The 23,382-nt window shown below is 45.0% G+C and overlaps 1 protein-coding gene across 42 annotated transcripts in view; it reads left to right on the top strand.

Annotated features, from left to right (window-relative positions):
- B3GNT2 (UDP-GlcNAc:betaGal beta-1,3-N-acetylglucosaminyltransferase 2) overlaps positions 1-23,382 on the top strand; it is a 324,948-nt gene that overhangs the window by 125,560 nt on the left and 176,006 nt on the right. For 27 of the 42 annotated variants that reach the window (XR_003004182.1, XR_003004212.1, XR_003004183.1 and 24 more), the window contains exon 1: positions 9,120-13,153. The exons of 7 other annotated variants lie outside the window; for them this stretch is intronic. The gene's annotated coding sequence lies outside the window, so the exon portion shown is untranslated. Of the gene's footprint in view, positions 1-2,319; positions 2,362-4,674; positions 7,144-9,119; positions 13,154-20,254; positions 20,338-23,382 lie in introns of those variants that run through there. 8 more of the 42 variants (XR_003004196.1, XR_003004195.1, XR_003004210.1 and 5 more) reach the window with 8 other exon arrangements.

Raw genomic sequence — 23,382 nt, 5'->3', positions numbered from 1 at the left:
GTCCGGGGTGAGCCTGCAGCAGCAGAGGCCGGCCTGACATTGCACCAGCCTGAGGCGTACCGTGCGTTCTCCCGGGGAAGTTGTCCCTGGATCCCGGGGATCCTGGCAGTGGTGGGCTGCACAGGCTACCCGGAAGGGAGGTGTGGAGAGTGACCTGTGCTCGCACACAGGTTTATTGGTGGTGGCAGCAGCAGCCTTAGCGTCTCATGCCCGTCTCTGGGGTCCGCACTGATAGCTGCGGCTTGCGCCTGTCTCTGGAGCTCCTTTAAGCAGCGCTCTTAATCCCCTGTCCTCGCGCACCAGGAAACAAAGAGGGAAGAAAAAGTCTCTTGCCTCTTCGGCAGGTCCAGACTTTTCCCCGGACTCCCTCCCGGCTAGCCGTGGTGCACAAACCCCTTTAGGCTGTGTTCACGCCGCCAGTCCTCTCCCTGCGCTCCGACCGAAACCCGAGCCTCAGGTCCCAGCCCCTCCACCCCGACGGGTAAGCAGACAAGCCTCTCGGGCTGGTGAGTACTGGTCGGCACCGCTCCTCTGTGCTGGAATCTCTCCGCTTTGCCCTCCGCACCCCCGTTGCTGCGCTCTCCTCTGCCACTCCAAAGCTCCCCCGCTCCGCCACCCGCAGTCTCCGCCCGTGAAGGGGCTTCTAGTGTGTGGAAACCTTTCCTCCTTCACGGCTCCCTCCCACTGGTGCAGGTCCCATCCCTATTCCATTGTCTCTGTTTATTCTTTTTTCTTTTGCCCTACCCAGGTACGTGGGGGAGTTTCTTGCCTTTTGGGAGGTCTGAGGTCTTCTGCCAGCGTTCAGTAGGTGTTCTGTAGTTGTTCCACGTGTAGATGTATTTCTGATGTATCTGTGGTGAGGAAGGTGATCTCCGCGTCTTACTGTTCCACCGTCTTCCCCCTCTCTCTGGGATAGTTATTTTTTAACAAGCCCCTAAAGGTAATTACTACATAAGAAACACCAACTTTCCAAATTATCACTGAAAACACAAACACAATAATGAAACAAAACCTATAGAACCAAACGTAATTGTCATAGCATAAGTGTATTTAGGCCAAATTGACCTGTTAAAAGAGACTCTCAATATTAGATCACAAAGTAAAACCTAATGATAAAATGATTAAGAAAGATTGAAAGTGAAAGGATGAGAAAATGTGTTTTTACCAAGTAAGTGTAAAAGTTTAGCAGAGATCATTATCTTAATACTAGACTTGAATGAGTTCTAGGATAATAAAGTTGTGAAATTCGTGATATAACTCTTTTTAATCTACGTGATATATAACATTTGACATCTATGTAACAAATAATACACATTAATAAAGCAAAAGCTAGAGGAAATACAAGGAAAAATAGAAACATCAGTAAGGGAGATCATTTACCTCTCTTTTAGGCCATGCTAAGGTAAGACCTAAGTAATATAATTTTTTAAATAGAGCTGCTTGATATATATTAAACATAATCTGAAAACTAAATATTTATTTTATTTTCATGTGTCTCTGGTTACATGAAATTAAATTGACTTTACAGTAATTAGTTCACCAAAAAAACTTCAGTGAACTCAAAAGTAGTGTAATTGTAGTAGAAAAAAAGAACTTTTTCTTTTACCCTCCTAGGTTCGATATGCAGGAGGCGTTTCACAAAGATATGAGACTCAAGAAGGAGGCCAGATGATGAGGCTCATATTCCATTTTAGGAATATACACACATGTACACAAATATATACACAAAGGAAAGAGGGTTTTGGGCTTTTGGGTTGAGGGATGGTTATAGATATCCAAGCAGTAAGGTCTTTTTATTTTCTGGTTCTATAATCAATTTCTAGTTTTGTTACATTATGATTAGAGAATGGTATCTATAGTCTTTTTGGAATTTATTGAAGTTTTAAATAAATTCTTATTGAAGAATTATGGAGGGTACCAGAATATCACCCCAAAATATGCCACTTTGGCACATACGGATTCTTTTGAGCTAATTTAAAGGCAATTGAGGACCAGAAGACTCAGGAAAAGCTCTTTACCTCCTCCACTTGTCTAAAAATAAAGGATTTCCCCTTTTGTAAAGGAAATTTACATTTATGAAGGAAATTTGCATTTGCAAAGATGTCTCCATACCAAGAAGAGAGCTACTTTGGAGACAATGCTTATCACCTGAGAGACGCTTAACCACATAACAAAAGAGTCTTTTTTTTTTCTCACCGTTGTGGCCTCTCCCGTTGCAGAGCACAGGCTCCGGACACGCAGGCTCAGCAGCCATGGCTTATGGGCCCAGCCATTCCGCAGCATGTGGGATCTTCCCGGACCTGGGCACAAACCCGTGTCGCCTGCATCGGCAGGTGGACTCTCAACCACTGCACCACCAGGGTACAAAAGAGTCTTATTTACCATACCCCTCACCAGGCTTTTCTATATATAAGATCATGTCATCTGTAATCAGAGATAACTTTACTTTCTTTTTTCCAATTTGGTTTGAATTCATTTTATTTCTTTTTCTTGACTAATTGCTCTGGCTAAAGACATCTAGTACTACATTAAATTGAAGTTTTACAAATTTTCTTTGTAAGGTAAGCAGCTCACCTTTCCTTGGAAACCCCTCAGTGCCTGGAAAACCAGGACAGTTGGTCACCCTAATTTTCTTTTGTAAGCAATAATGGAAGTATCATATTTCCTCTTCCTTTCATTTCCTTTCTCAGGAAGCTCTTTATATAAGTAGTACACAACCTTGGCTGTACCTAAAGGAGGTTAAAAAATCCTGATGTGTGTGCCTCCCACCCCCGTAGATTCTAATTTAATTGGTTTGGGGTGTGGCTTGGGCATCCAGAATTTTTTAAAGCTACTCAGATAATTCTAATATTCAGCCAAGGTGGAGAACCATTGGTATATAAAGATATGGAACTATCTCCAAGATATATTGAGTGCAGAATGGTGTGCATAAGATACTACCACTATGTAGAAGGTGGAAAAGAAGAGGAGTTATTTATATATTTGCTTATGTATATAAAATTATTTTTGGAAGAACATAGAAGGATCTGTTAACATTGGTTACTGCTGGGGATGTGAACTGGGGATAGGGAGGGAGACTTTTCACTGAGTACTTTTTTGACTTTGTGAATCTATCATCTATTTTTAAGTTATTTTTAAATTCTACCTCTTTAATATAGAAAAAATATTCACTGTCCTGAAAAAGTAGATATATAACTGAATAGACAGTATGATCTTTTATTTTTTGTAAAGCCCCCAAATCACACAAATTTAACAACAATACCACTAGCAGCAGCTATGCATAAAAAACATTTTCTGGAGAAGGAAATTTAAAATATACTACATACAAAATTATGTTAATGTAATATATTACATTACAAAATTAAAATACATATATAAGTATATATGAGTATACATGTACATATATGTATATGCTGTGTACACACACACATGACAAAGGGAGTTTAATGGTGAAACTGTGGCTCTTTTGTTTCCTATAGATGAAAAAAATAAACCATATTCATTATTTTTATAATAAATATAAAATAAAAAATAGAAAGAAACCTAATAATTATGTTTTCATCTAAAGGCAGAGTTTTTTTTTGGCTATGTTGGGTCTTCGTTGCTTCATGCGGGCTTTCTGTAGTTGCGGCGAGTGGGGGCTGCTCTTTGTTGTGGGCTTCTCATTGTGGTGTCTTCTCTTATTGTGGAGCATGGGCTCTAGGCGCACGGGCTTCAATAGTTGTGGCTCAGGCTCAGTAGTTGTGGCTCACGGGCTCTAGAGCGCAGGCTCAGTAGTTGTGGTGCACGGGCTTAGTTGCTCTGTGGCATGTGGGATCTTCCCTGACCAGGGCTTGAACCCGTGTCCCCTGCATTGGTAGGCGGATTCTTTTTTTTTTTTTTTTTTTTTGGTAGGCGGATTCTTAACTACTGAGTCACCAAGGAAACCCTATCTAGAGGCAGAGTTTTGCTCCCCTGGAAGGAATCTTTTTTTTAGCGGTACACGGGCCTCTCACTGTTGTGGCCTCTCCTGTTGCAGAGCATGGGCTCCGGACGCACATGCCCAGCGGCCATGGCTCACAGGCCCAGCCACTCCATGGCATGTGGGATCCTCCCAGACTGGGGCACGAACCCACGTCCCCTGCATCATCAGGCGGACTCTCAACCACTGCGCCACCAGGGAAGCCCAGGAGTCATCTTTGCCTTGCTGATGTGGTAGATTTTGCTCCTCCCATTTTCTTTCTGTACCATGCGGGACCCTCTTTTCTTGCTCATGAGGAAACCAAACTACTGAGGTTTCAAATCAGCACAGCTGCCTCATGGCAGCGGCTGGAAGAGGGCCACCACTGGAGCCGGGCAGCTGCCAGCATATGGCCAGGCAGACTTTACTGATTGCTTCTCACATGATGGCATGCTAGGCTGTGTGTAGGGCAAACAATAAGGAGACAGGACCCTTCCAACAAGGCCTTGCCTGTCTGAAGTGGCAGCCAGGACAAATGCACAGAAGCAGGACTGTCCTAATATTTATGGGACCAGGATGAGAGTATCAAAAGTGGCCTACATCCCATATGTCAAATACTTAAAAGCTGTAACTCAAGCTAACATACTGTTGACTAAAATATTTATTTGCCTCCCTTAATAAATATAACTTTAAAGCACCAGAGAAGGCCAGGTTTGAATGTAGAATTCCCTCTGTGATTCTTTGGAGTTCTCTGCTTGGGTAAGGCTGTGTCAGGCAGCTTCTAAGATGGTGTCCACTGATCTCCACCTCTTATACTCTTGTGGAATCCTCTCCTCTTGAGTGTGGTTGTGAGCCACAACTTGCTTCTTTCTTTCTTTCTTTTTAAATTTAAGTATAGTTGTTTTCCATGACTTGCTTCTAACCAATAGAATGTGTTAAATGGGTTGGGATGTCACATCTATGTCTAGGTTATACAGGATAGTGATTTCTCTCTTGCTAGCCAACTCCTTCCCTGCCTGGTTTTGATGAAGCAAGTTGCCACGTTGGAGAGGCCTCTGTGGCAAGTACATGGGGTGGTCTCTGTCCAACACCCAGCAAGGAACTGAGCCCTGCAGTCCAATGACCCTTGAGGAACTGAAATTCTGCCAATAGCTACATGAGTTTAGAAGCAGATGCTTCCCCAAACAAGCCTTCAGGTGAGACCTCAGCCCTGGACAACACCTTGTGAGAGGCCATGAAACAGAGGACCCAGCTATTCCCTGCCTAGATTCCTAACTCACAGAAACTGTGAGACAATAAATATGTGTTGTTTTAAGTCATTAAGTTTGCAGCACTTTGTTACACAACAATAGGAAACTAATATAATGGCACTGCTGGAAGAGTTGTACTTCAGTCACGGCCCCCAGTTAGCTACTCACTTTCTGTTCTGAACCCCTTTTCATCTGGAATCTTGAGGGGCTTCATGTCCATCTTTATAGACACCCCAGCTTCCATGTCAGTTCTGCCTCCCCCACTCCCTACTCCTAGATGCCCTTCAGGCCTAGAGGGGGCACATCTTAAGCTGGTGTAACCAGCTTAAGAACAATGCTGCCCTTGGAAGAGTGGGCTAGGGGATGATTTCACAGCCATTCATGCAGGGAATTTCAGGGTCCCGGGTACTCAGAACATTTTAGAAGAGGGGATTCAAGTCCTTGCCCTCTCCCTCCCGACTCCCACCCCACTGGAAAGGACATGGCTAGAGAAGGGGCAGAGCAAGGCCCTCCAAAGCAGAGGGCCAAGGCCAGGGACTCCTCTCACCACTCTAAGGCCAGCACTGCCCTCATGAGAAGTGCTGGTTGAGGGCCAGGTGGATTGGATCAGACCCAGAGAGCTGCCCAAGGAGCGTAAATGAGCAGAGCTGCCCCACATCTGAGCACAGTCTTCAAAGCAAGCTGTGGGTTGAGCTGGACCCTAAAGGTGGGAGGGCTTAGAGAGCAGGGAAATGGGAAGGCCTCCAGCAAGGCAGCCAGCACTGAGTTGTGGGTTCCCAACAAGGTAGTTTCTTTAGGGCAGGGTGGTGAGAAGTTTGGGCTATGGAGTCAGAGTGCATCTGTTAAAATCCTGCCTGTGCACCCTGGTTGTGTGACTTTAATCAAATTAGCACATTCCTGAGTACCAGTTTCGTCACCTGTAAAATGGAGGCAATAATGGTACCTACTCCCTAGGTTCTTGGAGAGGATCAACGTATGTAAAATGCCTGGGAAGTGCTTCATGAATACTGGCTATCACTAAGGAAACTGAGGCTTAGAGCAGATGAAGGGTGATCTCTCTGCTCCCCAGTGCTACTTGCCTTGTCTCATAGATAGATCGCAGAGAGAAGTGAGGAGCTGTTTATACAATTGCTAAAATACTCATTTGCTTAACAAGCATTGAGGGAAACTTTCAGTCTGGTCCTAAGTTATGCCCTCCTTCCTCAAACTATGAGAGCCACGAAGAGGTGTCGGGAGTGTGGATATCTGGGTTCCGTGGTGCCTGCCCTTAACGAGTGTGCTGTCGGGCAAGACACCCAGTCTCTGCTGCTTCCTCTGTGAAGTGGAGCAATTACCGATGTCCCTCCAAGTGTGGACCATGGGGGCTGCAGCCTCGGCATCACCTGGAACCTGTTTGAAGGGCAAAATCTCAGGCCCCGCCCCAGACCTACTGAGTCAGAATCTCTGGGTCTGGGGCCTGAGAATTTGCCTTTCTAACACATTCTCTAGGTGATTTTTTGCCCACTGAAGTTTGAGGATCACTGGTGTGGACTGCCAGAGGTCTTCACAGACCTGGCTCCACAGACCCCCTCCCAGGTACTGATGCAGGAGGCCTAAGGGCTGGGCCTCACCAGAGCAGCTCCACTTGTATAGGCACCGATGGGGTATGGAGGAATCAGATGTTCTGCTTCTACCTGTTAGAGTTTAGAAACTGCTTGTTATGGTCTGAATGTTTGTGTCTCCCCAAATCTGTATGTTGAAATCCTAACCCCTCCAACGTGATGGTATTAGGAGGTGGGGCTTTGGGGAAGTGCTTAAATCTTGAGGGTGGAGCCCTCGTGAGTTAGATTAGTGGTTACAAGAGGCTCCGGAGAGCTCCCTGCCCTCTTCACCTGGAGAAGCTACAATGAGAAGTCTGTGACCCTCACCCGCCCATGCCGGGACCCTGATCTCTGGCTTCCAGCCTCCAGAACTGTGAGATATAAATTTCTATTGTTCTTAAGCAGCCCACTGTGTGCTATTTTGTTATAGCAGCCTGAATGGACTAAGATACTGCTGGGCTAGGAGCAGGGCCACCCAGTGCAAAATGAAAATGCAGGGCGCCTTGTTCAAAAAGCAGGAGGAGAGCCTTTTTCTTTTCTCTGTGGTCTCCCTCATGTCTTGTTGCTTTAAAATTTGCTATTGAATGTTACGCCCTCTCAGGCAGGGGATACTTGCGGGGTGAGTACAGACCCTCACAGGCTTCTGGGGTTCTGCCCAAATCCCCACCCTTCCTGAGCTTGTGCCCAGGCCCCTGCTGAGGGCGCTGCAGCTGACAGGGAGACCTCTGAGCTCTGGCTGGAGCAAAAGTGATTGCAGCTGGAAGAAAGCGGTGCAGCCAGCAGCCACCGGGTACTTAGGGTGATTAATGAATGCGTTTGGAAATTTCCTCCTGCTTCAGCCTCAGCCAGCACCTGAACTGTGGTCGATGCAGCAGTACCTTTCTGTATAATCTCTTTTGACAGCTGAGAGGAGGGCAAACCCACAAGACTAACCCAGTTACAGCAAAAGAGAAATCTGGCTGCTCCCTGCTGACAAAGGGAACACAAGGGCATCTCAGTTCAGAGATATAATGCTTCAGGACCGGCGAGCTGCCAGCACAGAAAGTACTTGCCTGTCCAGCTCTCTGGCATATTTTTACTTTGTGACAAATGGTGGCTGTCACTGCTCAGCTGTGTCAAGTAGGGTGATGTGGAGGGAGCCAAGGGGATTGGGATCCTCGTACCCCCATAGCCAGGCCTGCGATGTGTCAGCCCGGGAGGAGATGTACAGTGATAAGACACCTGATCAGGGACTCGGAAAAGCGGGGTCTCTTCTGATTCTCTGTCTCACGGGGTGGCCTTGGGTAGACATTCAGCCTGCCTGGCCTCAGTGTTCCCATCTGTAACGTAAAGGTATGCAATGAGATTATCTCCCAGCTCCACCTCTCCCATATTTATACATTTCATATGATTCATATGATTAAGGATTAAGAGATATTTCAGCCTGTGCAGTTAGTTTTACAGGAGGAGCATTAAGAATGTAGGGCAGAGTGGGATATAAACCGGATGGTGAGTTGGTTACATCACAAAAACGTCATTAAAGAATTTGGGCTTCCCTGGTGGCACAGTGGTTAAGAATCCGTCCGCCAATGCAGAGGACACGGGTTCGAGCCCTGGTCCAGGAAGATCCCACATGCCACGGAGCAACTAAGCCCGTGCGCCACAACTACTGAGCCTGCGCTCTAGAGCCTGCGCACTGCAACTACCGAAGCCCGTGCACCACAACTACTAAAGCTCGCGTGCCTAGAGCCTGTGCTCTGCAATGAGAGAGGCCACCGCAACGAGAAGCCCGCGCACTGCAACAAAGAGTAGCCCCTGCTCGCTGCAACTAGAGAAAGCTCACGTGCTGCAACGAAGACCCAACACAGCCAAAAATAATAAATAAATAAATTTATTTTTTAAAAAAAGAATTTGATGCTTGTTTGTAGGCCATGGGGGACCACTGGAGGCATCTCAAGAGGAAAGGGTTATGTTCAGAGCTGAACCCTAGAAAGGTGAAGTAGGATGCCAAGTTTCAGAAGAACTGAGGACAAAAGAAGCCAGTTAAGAGGCTGGCTTTGCCCTTACACACATCTTTGCCCTTACAGGACAGCACCACTGCCTTCCTAAGGATGGTCCTAATTCACACGCCCACCAGCAGGCTGAGTTCTTGTTTCCTCATTATCTCACTATTACTTGGCATTATCAGATGTCTGCATTTTTGCCAACCAAATGGGTGTGAATTGGCATTTCACTGCAATTTTTTTTTTTTTTTGCAGTACGCGGGCCTCTCACTGTTGTGGCCTCTCCCGTTGTGGAGCACAGGCTCCGGACGCGCAGGCTCAGTGGCCATGGCTCACGGGCCTAGCCGCTCCGTGGCATGTGGGACCATCCTGGACCGAGGCACGAACCCGCGTCCCCTGCATCAGCAGGCAGACTCTCAACCACTGCACCACCAGGGAAGCCCTCACTGCAATTTTAACTTGCATTTCCCTGGTTAGTAGTGTGGTTGAACATCTCTTTGTATATTTATTGGATGTTCCCTCTTCTGTGAGTTTGCTGTTCAGTCTTTTGTCTATTTTTTCTTATGTTGTTAAAAAGATTAAATAACCCATAGATTCTGGTTACTAACCTTTTGTCAGTTACATGCAGTACACATGTATTTTCCCAGCTTGTAGTTGGTCTTTTAACTTTGTTAATGGTGACTTTAGAAAAGTAATCAGATAATCGTTAACATAGTTGACTTTATCAACATTTTAACTTATGATAACTCTTTAAGAAATTCTTCTTGCTCTCCAGTCATCAAGGTATGCTTGATTTCTCCTATATTGTCTAAAAGTTTTCATGTTTTCTTTTTCATCTTTAGGCCTTTGCACACTGAATTTATTTTTGGGTATGGTGTAGGATAAGGAAGGAGCAGATTGGCTCCGATTTTATCTTTTTCACACGGATACCCAATTGTCCCAGCACCACATATTGAGTGGTTCAAGGCTCGGCTCTGGTGCCCAGGGCCCAGGAGAGGGTGAGATAAGCGAGGTGCCCACTCTCCGGGGCGTGAGGGTCTGCAGCAGAGAATGAGCGCTTTCTTTAATTTTGTGCCCTGGGTGCCTTGCTTGCCTCATCCTCTTTGGGCCCTGAGCTCGCTGTCCCCTTCCCTTCAGGGGACCCAGACTGTGGCAGGAAGGCTTGTCCTGATAAACGACACACATGGACTTTGGGTCTCCTGCCCAGCAATGTTGGTTCCCGAGACAGAAGAATCTTTGTGAAGAAGAAGGAAAAGGAAGCCTGGAATCTCCTGTCAGCCCCGGCTTGGGCTAGGGAAGGAGGGGTGCCTGGGACTGGGTCGGGGGAGAAGGGCAGACTGGGACTGATGCCCCTGAAGTGCTATTTTCTGAGGCTTCTGGGGGCAAGTGGCTGGTGCCTAGGGGGCCTTTCCCCTCCACGAGGCCTTGCGCAAACCCTGCAGGGTCTGGTATTGGTGGGTTCTGCCCCTGCCTTCTCCACAGAATGTGGGAGGTCTTGAGGGCACCTCAGAAGTTTAAGCTACTGCATAGACTTGGAACAGATAACAGAGTAGAGAAAGATTTTTTTTCTTTTAATTCTCTTTCAATCCTTCTAATGGTATCTGGGAGAGAGTCTCCCTTTGGTCTGACTTGTCTAACACTTGCTAATCCCCTCTTAACTCCTAGAGATTGGACCTCAGGCTTTGCAGCCTTGGGAGCTATGGTATCTGACTAGATAGTCAATCACATTGTTTTGTTTTCACTGTATTTATTTTGGGGGAGTTGCCTTCTATTCTGGCAAGTGATGGCAGTTTGCTGTTAGTGATGCTAATAGGAAGTTTCCTTTTTGATATTTGAGCAAAGAAGTTCACTTTATGTATGTAAAATCACATTTATGTGTGCATTTGGATAAAGAGAGGTATGTTGATGGTGGTGATCTCATGGTTTTTTGTCTTCCTTATATTTTGTTGTGTTGTTTGCTTTTTTTTTTTTTACAATGAACATACGTTATTTACATAATCAGAAAATAACTTTTTGTTAAGGAGAGAGGATGTATGTTTACATGAAGTATGTTTAAAGGAACATATTAAGTATAGAATAACACAAGGACTATGGCTTTGGTGACATAGTTGACAGCCAGGGGTAGGGCTGCCTCTGGGAGACTGAGGAAGGGGGAAGAGCAGGCTGAACCCAGGCAAAGGGCAAGGACAGCTTTCCTGTCGTGGGAAATTCAGGCACCTACTGCCCAGAGACTGGGCTTTGTCCCTTCAGCATTGTTCAGCCGATTCTGTTTTAGAGTCTCAGTTACACGTTTTGAATCAGGTAAAGCATGGATCCTTTGGCGAGATGTGGCCAAGTTTCTGTGATGTGTTAGATCTTTGCCTTGCCTGCATTTACATGCCCCAGGTTGGGGCGCACAAAGGGAACCTGGCTGGGGTCTAGATATCTCTTATTTGAGAGTGCTGTTCTTTCAGAGTTCTGTTGTGCCAGAGCTGACAAGTGGCAGCTTTCTCCCTGCTGGGCTGTTCCCCGTCTGCAGGTGACCGCTGTCTGGCTCTCTTCCCAAAGAGTCCTGGCAGCTGGTGCCAGTTCACGGTGCCTGCCCTTCCCCGGTGGTGGGTGGGGGCATAATTTAACAGGAGCCCCTGGGGCAAAGGATTCCTGATGCGTAGCCCTCTGAATCTTCAGTTCACTGCCCTTAGGAAAAGGCTCTTTTCCAGATCACACCCTGAGTTACTGTTTAATCTTTAATGGAGTCAGCAGAGTCCAGACACAACCCAGAGCAGGTAAGTAATCCCAGATCTTCCTTGAGGATTTATTTGGCTTCAAGGTCTGATTCCTGGGCCTCTGATTATGGGACAGACCATGTGGCCACTAATCAATAAGCACTGTAGTCAGTGGGACCAGACAGTCACAGGCCCTGCCCTCCTGAAGGTGGCAGTCTGTTGGAGAAGGCAGGCGAATGATGGCAGGTGTGAAGAGGGTTTGCAGGAGAGGCGGTGGGCTGCCGTGGAACTCAGCAGTCATTTGAGAAGGGGATGCAGGGGTGTCTGAGCAGGAGATGGTTAGACTGAGACATATGGACAGAGCTTGCCAGGTGAGGAGATGTGGGAAGGGGTGATCCAGGAAGAGGGAACAGTGTATGCAGAAAGCTGGACCCTGCTGTGTTCAGCTGGGAGATGCCCTTTAGGTGGCTAAAGAAGAGAGACCAGGGTGGAGAGAGGGGCAGGGCCCAGATCCTATAGGATCTCTTTGGACAGGAGTGGGGGACAGGGCGACTTTGTGCCCCAGGGACATTTAACACGGTTGTCACAACTTGCTTATCACAAGTGTGTGTGGCAGGGGCCCGGGGTGGGGGAGCCTCTGGCATCTAGTGGGTGGAGGCCCGGATGCTGCTAAACAAACCACAGTGCCCAGGACGCCCAGCCCCGGCAACAAAGGATGACCCAGCCCCAAATGCCAGTCGTGCTGAGGTTGAGACACCTTTGTGTGGGACCCCACTTTAAGGGCTTTGTTCCTTATTCTAAAGCTGAGGGGAAGCCATGATGGGGTTTCGCATGGGAGAAGGACATGATCAAGTTTATGTTTTAAAGTGATCGCTTGGGCTGCTCCTAGGAAGGTGGTTCTGGACCCATTCATTCTCCAGCTTGGGAATTTCCAGCCTCTGTGATTCCTTGCCTTGGGGGCTTACCTTTAATTGCTTTGTGGCTATCAGGATCTCTACCAGGGCAAGGAAACCGATTCAGATATTTAGATGCTGAGCAGGCCAGGGGCTTTCCACTGGGCACAATAGGCCCTGCACTAGAGCTTATAAAATGTTTAAGGCCCGTGTGGCGGACAGAAAATGTCCCCAGAGGTGTTTGTGTTCTAACTCCCAAACCTGTGAATATGTCACTGTACATGGCAAAAGGGGTTTTGCAAATGTGTTCAAGTTAAGGCACTTGTAATGGGAGGATTATCCTGGATTATCTGAGTGGACAATGTAATACAAGGGTCCTTAAAAAGGGAGCAAGAGAGTCAGATTCAGACATGTGGTAACAGAGACAGAGGCCAGAAAGAGATCTGAAGGGGCTATGCTGCTGGCCTTGAAGATGGAGGAAGGGACCATTGCTCTAAAATAATGAATGCGTGCGCCACTAAATTTCTAGTGATTTGTTAGAACAGCAACAGGAAACTAATACAGCCTGGAAAAAGTTTTAATTAATTCTGAAATAAAAAAGGAAAACTGCACTATAGAAATTAAGAAATGTCATTTATTTAAAAATTTGTTTTATAATACTTAACATATACAAAAAGGTACAAAGATGAATTCAACACACAGCCAGATGTACTCACCTGACTCAAGAAATCAAGCAGTTCTCATACAGCTGAAGCCCCTTGCAGACCCACCCCGGATCTCATTTCCCTCTCTTCTTTCCAGAGGTAATCAATATCCTAAATTTGGTATTTATTATTCCCGTACATTTTTTTAAAACATTTATTTATTTACTTTTGGCTGTGTTGGGTCTTCGTTGCCACGCGCGGGCTTTCTCTAGTTGTGGCGAGTGGGAGCTACTCTTCGTTGCGGTGCACGGGCTTCTCATTGCGGTGGCTTCTCTTGTTGCGGAGCATGGGCTATAGGCGCAAGGGCTTCAGTAGTTGTGGCTCGCAGGCTCTAGAGCACAGGCTCAGTAGTTGTGGTGCACAGGCTTAGTGGCTCCATGGCATGTGGGATCCTCCTGGACCAGGGCTTGAACCTGTGTCCCCTGCATTGGCAGGCAGATTCTTAACCACTGCACCACCAGGGAAGTCCCTATTCCCATACATTTTTATACCTGTGTCCCCAACCACTATGTAGTACTGGTTTGCATGCTGTTTCATATACATGACATCATAATGTATGTATTCTTATGCAACTTTTTGTATCTAACATGTTTTGAGAATCATTTTTGTTGATGGTTGTAGTGACTGCATATTACCCTGTTGTATAAATATGTCATAATTTATTCTGCTGATAAACATTTAAGTTGTTATCAATTTTGGCTATTGCAAACAATGGGGCTGTAAACATTTTTGTGCCTGCCTTTTGGTGCGCCTCTGCAAGGATTTCTCTAGGGTTGATTCCTAGGAGTGAAACCCCTGGGATCTTAGATAAATGGATTTTCCAGAGAGTTCCAAATGCTCTTCAAAGAGGCCAGGCCAATCTATACTCAACTGGCAATGCATAGACTTGGTAGTGATGGTAGTATTGGTAGACTGTAAAATATTTGCTGATATGATGGGTATAAAATGATATTTTATTTCTGGTTTTAACATTTATTTTCTAGATTCTTATGGAATTGAGTATCTTTTCCTATGTTTATAGATCGGCCCTGTTTCTTCCTCTGTGAATTGCCTGTTCATCTTTTTGCCCATTTTTCTATAGAGCTTTTTAGTATTAGTACATAGAAATTCCTTATTATTATTTTGGATACTAAATCCTCTGCAGCAACATATGTTGTAAATATCTTCTCACACTTTGTGGTTTGCTTTTCATGAAGACATTCTGTCTATTGAGACAGGGATATCATCTTACTCCAAGGCAGCATTTGAGCAGAAATTAAGTTCCACAATCCCCTTAGGATCCTGGTCTATTACTTAGTTTCAAGGCTCAGCTGGTGCAGATCATTAAGGGGTGCTCCATAAAATGATTTTCAAAGGTGAAGAGAATCTTCCGGACATGCTCTGAATTATTAACATAATTCATTATGAAATGATACACACATATTTATTCAAACCAGAGGTTACGAACTTAACGCCTGCAGGGGGCCAGGTGGGTGACATAAAAGATTAAAGTAGGCTGGGTAGGATGTGTAGCCCTCTCAGAGGCACTTATTTGAGGCTGCCCTAGCGGTTTAATCTATGAAGTAGATTCCAGAATTAAGCTCATCTTACAGATAAGGAAATTTTAGGCTTGGAGAAGTTAAGCAGCTTGCCCAAAGTCACATAACTAGAAAGTAAAAGAACCAAGATTCAAAAGAACCTTAGGGCTGTCTGCCTTTAGGGCCCATATTCTTAACTATGATGCTAAATGCTGCTCAGGGTATAAGAAATAGTTCATGTTTCTCTTAACTCTATGATAAGAAACACGGCAGTGCAGGTGAGAGTATAAGTGGCAAATGGTGTTGTGAAATATTAGGGCACTGAGGACTGTAGCAAGCTGGAGAGAAAATGCCTGTTACATGGGTCATCAATTCCAGCTTCCTGATGTCAGCAGGGAATGCAGATCAAGTGTTGCCAGATTTTTTTTTTCCCCAAGAAACCCTGGAAATCTAGATTTTTAAAATTAATTAATTAATTTATTTATGGCTGTGTTGGGTCTTCGTTTCTGTGCGAGGGCTTTCTGTAGTTGTGGCAAGCGGGGGCCACTCTTCATCGCGGTGCGCGGGCCTCTCACTATCGCGACCTCTCTTGTTGCGGAGCACAGGCTCCAGACGCGCAGGCTCAGTAATTGTGGCTCACGGGCCCAGTTGCTCCGCGGCATGTGGGATCTTCCCAGCCCAGGGCGCGAACCCGCGTCCCCTGCATTGACAGGCAGACTCCCAACCACTGCGCCACCAGGGAAGCCCTGGAAATTTAGATTTTTATGGGAATGGCAACTAATTTTTAAGTACTGCCTATCAAATTCAATACTTTTACAATATTGCTCGGAACAAATAAAACATTTTTGTGGGTTGCCACTCTAAGACCTTTGATTTAGCCCAGAATAAATTATTTGTTTACAGCCTGAACTACCTTTGGGAGTAACCAGTTTCATAAGAATCATGTGAAATAATATTTCCTTCTACTTGCACTAAAATAACCTCTTTGAAATAACAAGTATTTTCCTGTATTATAATGCTTAGGAATTTGGAGTCCCCAATACAGTCTCACAGACTTCAGTCATATCTCATATTCATCATCTTCTAACCAGACAGAAATTACAACTGATGAAATAGTCATAGAACCTGGGACTGGTGGTCCTGGTATTGACTAGCATTTTACTGAAACTTATGAAAATGATTGTTTTTTTCCTCCCAGGCCAAAGCAAGTGTCTTGATGTCAGTAATTTACTTGAAAATACTGCAGCATAGATGGTGTAATGCTGTGTACTTGCTAGTTAGATTAAGCTTCAATTCTAGGAGCAGTCTACACCCCAGGGCATCAGCTAGCATTGTATCAGAAAGAAAGTGATATAAATTAATTTATATTTTGATCCACAGCAGACACTGCCAATCAGCACAATGAATATCCTAAACGAACTTTATGTGATGGAATTAATGGCTTGGTAATTAGCATGAGGAATGATAGAAAAGGGTTCTCACTGACAAAGTTAAAGGTAGTCAAGTATCTGAATAGGCTAAAATATTGTAGAGGCACTCCTCATGTTTGTTTGGACAGAGTATCAGAGCCTAGCAAGACCTTTAGCATGAACCTGTGAGAACGGTGCCAGACACTTGATCCTGAGCCACTCCTGTCTCCAGACGTAGCTTTAGGAGGGTTCTGGTTGTCTGATGTTGCTACCACAAGGATAATGAAATCCTGCCTCTGAAATGTTGTTGGTTATGCCTCCAGTGGACTGTTCATGCCAGGTAGTGGTTGGATCCCTTAAAAGGACAAGAGCTGGGACTTCATGGAACCTATGGAGCCAATTGCATGAAATGTTCTGTGCCTAATTGCTCGTTAATATTTGTTTAAAAAATGTCTATATATGTGGATGGACCTAGAGACTGTCATACAGAGTGAAGTAAGTCACAAAGAGAAAAACAAATATCATCTATTAATGCATATATGTGGAATCTAGAAAAATGTTACAGCTGAACCGGTTTGCAGGGCAGAAATAGAGACAGATGTGGCAAACAAACATATGGACACCAAGGGGGGAAAGTGGGGGTGGGTGGTGGTAGTGGGATGAATTGGGAGATTGGGATTGACATATATGCACTAATATGTATAAAATAGATAACTAATTTTAAAAAAATGTCTATATAGGGGGGACTTCCCTGGCGGTCCAGTGGTTAAGACTCCATGCTTCCATTGCAGGGTGCGTGGGTTCGATCCCTGGTCAGGGAAGTAAGATCCTGCATGCTACATGGTGTGGCCAAAAAAAAAAATGTCTATATAGGGGGAACATTTTGGTCTGAGATTTACTTTCATTATAACTTAATAGCCAGGTGGTGAGTGAGCAGCTGACTCTCACCCACTTCAAAATGTTTGGGCTACTTATAGACGAAAATGATCTTAGGCCAGTTCCCAACCACAAGAAAATGAGAGGTGGTAACTGCAGGCCTCAGGAGTCTGCACGCCATCATCCTCGCTTCCCGTGCCCTCCACGCTGCAGATGGGCCTTTGAGACCAGACTCGAGACCCCTCTCTTCTCTTCCCTCCTCCAGCCTTGGAGGTTGCTTATGAGGTCTGAAAATGTGCACGTGCCCAGTAGAATCAGGCAGCTCCTGTAAGTCTGGCCCCTCCCACAATAGGAAACACACAGAAAAGCTGGGCTGCAGAGAACCAGCCCAGCGGAATGCTCGCCAGCAAACATTTTAATCTAAATTCTGAATTAGTCAAAGAAGTAGTTTTTCAGTGTGTGTATTTTTGGAAAGTATCCTCCACACTGTGCTAGATTACAGAAACCTACAGACATATTCCTTGCCCTTAAAAGATTAACAGAATATCTTTCTGTTTCAATAAATAGATTGATAAATATAATAAAGCTCTCCTTCAGGGATTACCACAGCACAAACTAGTTCTCCCCTCGGAGAAACCCCTGTGGTTTTCCCTTTTCTTTAAGTCCATTCCTTTCTTTGTGGAATCTTGACTTCACAAATCTTTCTCTTGTCCCCTTTATTTTTGCCTGCTATGGTCCCTAAAAAGCTTTCTGTGGTCCCCCTTCAAACTTCAGCATCCATTGCTCCTTAAAGTTTTACTCACATTCCCTGGCATGAATCTTTTTTTTTTTAATCATTAAAAAAAAATACTTATTGATTGATTTTGGCTGTGCTGGGTCTCAATTGTGGCATGCAAGCTTCTTATTTGTGACATGCGAACTCTTAGTTGTGGCATGCAGCATCTAGAACCCAGGCCCCCTGCATTGGGACTGCAGAGTCTTATCCACTGGACCACCAGGGAAGTCCCTCTGGCCTGAATATTAACCTTCAAAATTACACTCAAAGCAGGGACTCTCCCCTGTTCTCAACATAGATGAGTGTCAATGGATTTCCAAAGCATTCCTCTGCTTCATGTATAGATATCTTTTCTCCCCAACTTCATTTTAGACCTCTCAAGGACAGCATCTATTTTTAGCTCCTTTTGTATCTCCCTGCCTTATAGCACCTGCTCTACAAATAAATTCTCAGAAAACAATCACTTCTTACCCCATCTGGAAGACTGATAATCCATAAGTGTACAGTTCTAAGTAATGGAAATGGAAAGCTCTAGATTTGAGTGGTGGGCACCATTATTATAACTAACATTTTAAAACATCTATTAATCTAGCATTTCACTTCATCGTCATGGAACAATCCTATGAAGTAGGTACTGTTATTATCCCCAGTAACCAATGAAAAAATTGCAACACCATAAAGTTCAGTAATTTGTCCAAGGTCATGGGGGAGCCCTAACTGAGGGGAGTCCCAAACACTGCAAAATGATCTGGTAGAAGAAGGGGAAGAGTTGTATGGGGGCGCGGGTTTGCTTCTCAGCAAGACTATCAAGTAAGGCCTCTTAGCTATTTTGGTAGTTCGAACATATATTCACAGTCTTTGATAATTCTCCCTTCAAGAAGTGAAGTGGAGCCGAATTACCTCCCCTTGAGTGTGGGCTGGCTTGCTTATAGGATAGCATGTGGCAGGAGTAACAATGTTTGACTCCTGAGACTAAGTTATAAAAGGCACTGTGGCTTCCTCCTTGCTTTCTATCCTGGTCACTCACTCGGGGCGAAGCCAACTGCCATGTTGTGAGGATATTCACTCAAGCAGCCCAATGGAGAGGTCCATGTAGCAAGGAATGGAGGCCTCCTGCCAACAGCCAAGAAGGAGCTGAGGCCTTCTGCCAATAGCCATGTGAGCAAACCATCTTGGAAGCAGATTCTCCAGCCCTAGTCGACCCTTCAGATGATAGCAACCCCAGCTGACTTCTTTTTTTTTTTAGCTGGAGTTTAAAATTTATTTACAGGCTTTTCTCTAGTGGAAATAGTTTCAGTTTTTCACCATTGAGGACGATGTTGGCTGTGGGTTTGTCATATATGGGCTTTATTATGTTGAGGAAAGTTCCCTCTATGCCTACTTTCTGGAGGGTTTTTATCATAAATGGGTGTTGAATTTTGTCGAAAGCTTTCTCTGCATCTATTGAGATGACCATATGGTTTTCCTCCTTCAATTTGTTAATATGCTCTATCACATTGATTGATTTGCATATATTGAAGAATCCTTGCATTCCCGGAATAAACCCCACTTGATCGTGATGTATGACCCTTTTAATGTGCTGTTGGATTCTGTTTGCTAGTATTTTGTTGAGGATTTTTGCATCTATGTTCATCAGTGATATTGGCCTGTAGTTTTCTTTTTTTTTGTGACATCCTTGTGTGGTTTTGGTATCAGGGTGATGGTGGCCTCATAGAATGAGTTTCCTCCCTCTGCCCAGCTGACTTCTTGACTGCAATGTCACAAGAGACCCTGAGCCAAGTCACTTGGTTAAACCACTGCTCAATTCCTTACCCATTCAACCTGTGAGATAATAAATGTCAGCTGTATTACACTGCTAAGTTTGGGGTAATTTGTTGTACACCAATAGATAACCAATGCAGCTAAGTTAACCTCTAAGCAGTTCTTAACATGTGGTGCAGTATCAGGAACCCCTTTAAGAATCCCATAAGAGCTATGAACCCTTTAGAAAAATGCACAGACACAAAAACATGGAGCTCACAGTTTCTCGAGGATCATGTATTCTGATAAAGCCCATTCATGGATCTCAGGTTTAAAATGCCTTCTCTAAAACTAGAATAGTCCAAGTATAAATTGTTTCCCACAGAATCCTTTTCCTGTGGATGACTAATTTAAAGCATTTTTAAAAAATTCTTTCCCTCAGTTTATTTTTCTTTGAGATAGAAGAATCTGTTAAAGAAGAACTCTCCCTGCCCCATACCTCTACCCCTCGCCCCCACCCAGTTCCCCCAGGCTCTTTCCACCCAGCACATTTCAAAGAGCAAAGGGGTCATACTCACTTTTCTCATGGTTCTATTTTTGTGACTCCATTCTTTTGGAAGAGAGAGGGTAACTCGTGGGACTTCCAGAAAAGTCAAACAGTAATTACTAGAAATACAGGAAGGAAGTATGTTCTTGAAAGATTAAAGCTCCAGAGTTCAGAGCTAAATGAGTTGGCCTGGTTTGTATTCTCGGGAAACATTGGCACTTTGGGGGAAATCCTACTGAGCTCGCTTTTCATCCACTTGAGCCCCCCAGACCATGTTTTCACATATACCCATCTCCAGGCTGACATCACTGGTGCAAAGGAGAAGCATAGTTATTCCTCTCCATTTTCTACTTGGGAAGATAAAGATGTCAAAAGGGACACAGACACAGGAGGAAAAGCAATGAAACTTCCTCTCTGAGGTCAGTATCTCCTGAATCCCTGGAGGCCATGATTTCTGATCAAACAGTAATTGCGGCTCTGAGTTACTTCTGCTTTAGGGACCCAGCATGGTTTTCAGTTCTATTCATGGGCACTCCCCAGTTTCTCTGGGCTGCAGAAATGTATGTAATGCAATGCAGGAAATGTAACCCCGGAAGAGAGAGAGAGAGAGCTTTGGGGGCACCATGGTGTGTTAATTTGGGGCAAATTAAGACATCCTATAGGGGTTGGATATAGGTGACTGGAATTCTGGAGAGGTCTGGGTTGGGAGATTTTGGGTAGTTAAAACACGAGGATAAAAGAGCTTGCTCGCAGAGAATGGAACCCTGAAAGCTTGTGGGTAGAGGAGGAAGAGAAGCCCATTGAAGTGTGGGAGGAATGGTCGGGGAGCTGGTGAGAAGAACTAAGAGAGAGAAGGATGTGAGAGAAATCGATGGCCAAGCGAGTTTAAAGATGGAGAGAAAGTAGTTTCAAATGTGAGCAGATGGATTAGGGAAGTGACAGTTGAAGCATGTCGATTGTATTTAGCATGAGCAAGGTTCACTGATGGTCTTGGAAAGAGCATATATCAGTGGCATAGAGGAGACAGAAGCCAATTCGAGCAGGCTGAGGAGTGAATGAGCTGAGGAAGTGGCTCACGGGAATATGGCTAAACAGAGTCACCCAAGATTTGAAACCAGATGAGGTAGAGACTTCTCTCAACCATATCGTGGGCAGGAGTGTAAGAGGCAGCTGGAAGGCTGTGGCGAAAGGACCATACTCACTTTGCTGTTTGTTCATAACCTACTTTCGCTGAATGAATAAAATCATATCTTTAATAAACTGAGGGAGCTCTCTAGAGATATAAACTTTGGTATGGAGAAGATGCAGCTAAGTGAGCAAAAGCCATCCGCCCAAATTAGAACTATCAGAAGAAAAAAGTCTTGCCAGGCACAGTGACACACAAGAAGCTGATCAGGAATCAAAGAACTAAAGGGTAAAATGTGGTGAGGGAGGTGCAAGTAATCCAAAGGTCAGGGAGGGAGATAAGGTGGTCTCTGCTGCCTTGTCTAAATGCAATAACCTCTGAGACACTTGGCCTCTGAATAATCAGCACCGGTCTTAGATGATCTAGAGAGCAAAGAGGAGATGAACAAATTGCAACAGACAATCCTAGGACTTAGATTCAGAACACAGAGAACATGGGACTTGTAGTATTATTTTATTTCAAATACATTGATTTTCTGTGTGCTTTAACAAATATCAATAATTTTATAATCTTTCTGTTTTAAAAATTGAGTACAGACAACATTTTCTAAGAAGTTTTCCCAGACCACTGGTAGGGGCTGCTACCCTACACAGCAGAAACTCTTGCTGTGTTTCTCTGTGTTCCCTGAAGGCCTATCCCTCCCTCTGTGACAGTGTTACTATGACAACGTGTCCAGTGGTTTGTCCCTTGGAGACACCGGTTGCATGTGATCCCCAGCGCTTTGGCAGAGCCCAGTCTGCAGGTCCTCCGGGCCACACTCTCGGCCTGCGTTCAGGTTTAGGTAACATTCCTAGGGCCTCAGGCCCCACAGGACTCTCTGGCCTAGGCCGGGACCCTGTTCCTACTGCAGACACCCCTGCCGCTGCTCCCAAGCTTGTTCCTGCACCCACTGCTGCTCCTGAGCTGGTGTCTCCTGTTGGGACACCAGCTGTGTTATGCAGGCTAGAAAGATCGAATGTGAGGGCCAGCACCAACTTGCAGGAAGTAAGGCTGGAAGCCCACAACTTTTTTGTGATGTGCTCAGCCTCACAAAACCTCAGCTGACTGCCTGCTGTACCCACAGAAGGCTCCACCACCTCCATTAAAATACAAGAAGGGAAGTAGTCAAAGAAAATTTTCCTGTCGAACATTTGGTGACGACCAGGTATAAGGAGAGGAACAATAAAATATGAAAATGATGACGACCGTTATGCTCCCAGATGCCCTTCCTGTCGAAAAAGTCCAGCTTGGAGGGTGGAGTGGGGAACTTGGTCACACAGCTGTGAGCGCAGGACAGTCCCAGGGGCAGCTCTCTTGCTTGGGGGTCCAGAAGAGCAGAGCCAGCCTCCGGGTTGATTTCTGGGAGCGTTGGCTTCTTTGATGTCACAATAAAGCAAATGTTGGACTTTGTCAAAAATTAGAAGGCAGGCCTGACTCACTTTGCTGAACTTAAAGCCATGTGGCTTCTTTGGGGACTGGGTCTGACTGTGGAAAGTCCTTAATGCCTGTAGTGGCATTTGCCGTTGAGGAGTTTTCTGCCACAGTGGCTGTGAAACCAGACCCCCAGTTGGGAAGGGGCCTCCTAACAACCCGGTCACCTTGTGTCGGCTGTCACAGGACCCTGAGATCCTATCTCCTGCCTTCTAGACCCACCACCTCCTGGGACCTGAAGTGGAGCCCCACCCCTAATGCCTACCAAGAAAGTTTTTGGGAAAATAATGTGAAACAATTATTTTATTGTTTTTGTTTAAAACAACATATTTATTATAAAAGTTCAAGTAATATAGAAAAGTACAGTAAAAAGAGTAAAAAAAACAACTCACTATGAATCCTACTGCCCAGAGACAAACATTCCCAACATTTATAAAGCATCATTAGAGACTCTGTTGGTATGTGAATAAATATAATGAAAAAATTTTATAAAAATAGGATTATACTCTGCACACCATTTTAGATGAAAAAAATTTAATATTGTTTTACTTGAATTTAATCTCAGAAGAATTGAAGCAAAACTTAGAAATGACTAAATTGGTTGTTTCTTTCTATCTTTTTTTTTTTTTTTTTTTTTGCGGTACGCGGGCCTCTCACTGTTGTGGCCTCTCCTGTTGCGGAGCACAGGCTCCGGACGCGCAGGCTCAGCAGCCATGGCTCACGGGCCCAGCTGCTCTGCGGCATGTGGGGTGTTCCCGGACCGGGGCACGAACCCGTGTCCGCTGCATCAGCCGGCGGCCCCCCCACCCCTGCGCCCCCCGGAAAGCCCTCAATTGGTTGTTTCTTTCTATCTTTTTTTTTTTTTTTG

Source organism: Neophocaena asiaeorientalis, unplaced genomic scaffold (assembly GCF_003031525.2).
Source record: "Neophocaena asiaeorientalis asiaeorientalis breed wild unplaced genomic scaffold, Neophocaena_asiaeorientalis_V1.1 scaffold100, whole genome shotgun sequence".
NCBI classification, from domain to species: domain Eukaryota; kingdom Metazoa; phylum Chordata; class Mammalia; order Artiodactyla; family Phocoenidae; genus Neophocaena; species Neophocaena asiaeorientalis.
This window is presented reverse-complemented; position numbering and strand designations above follow the sequence as displayed.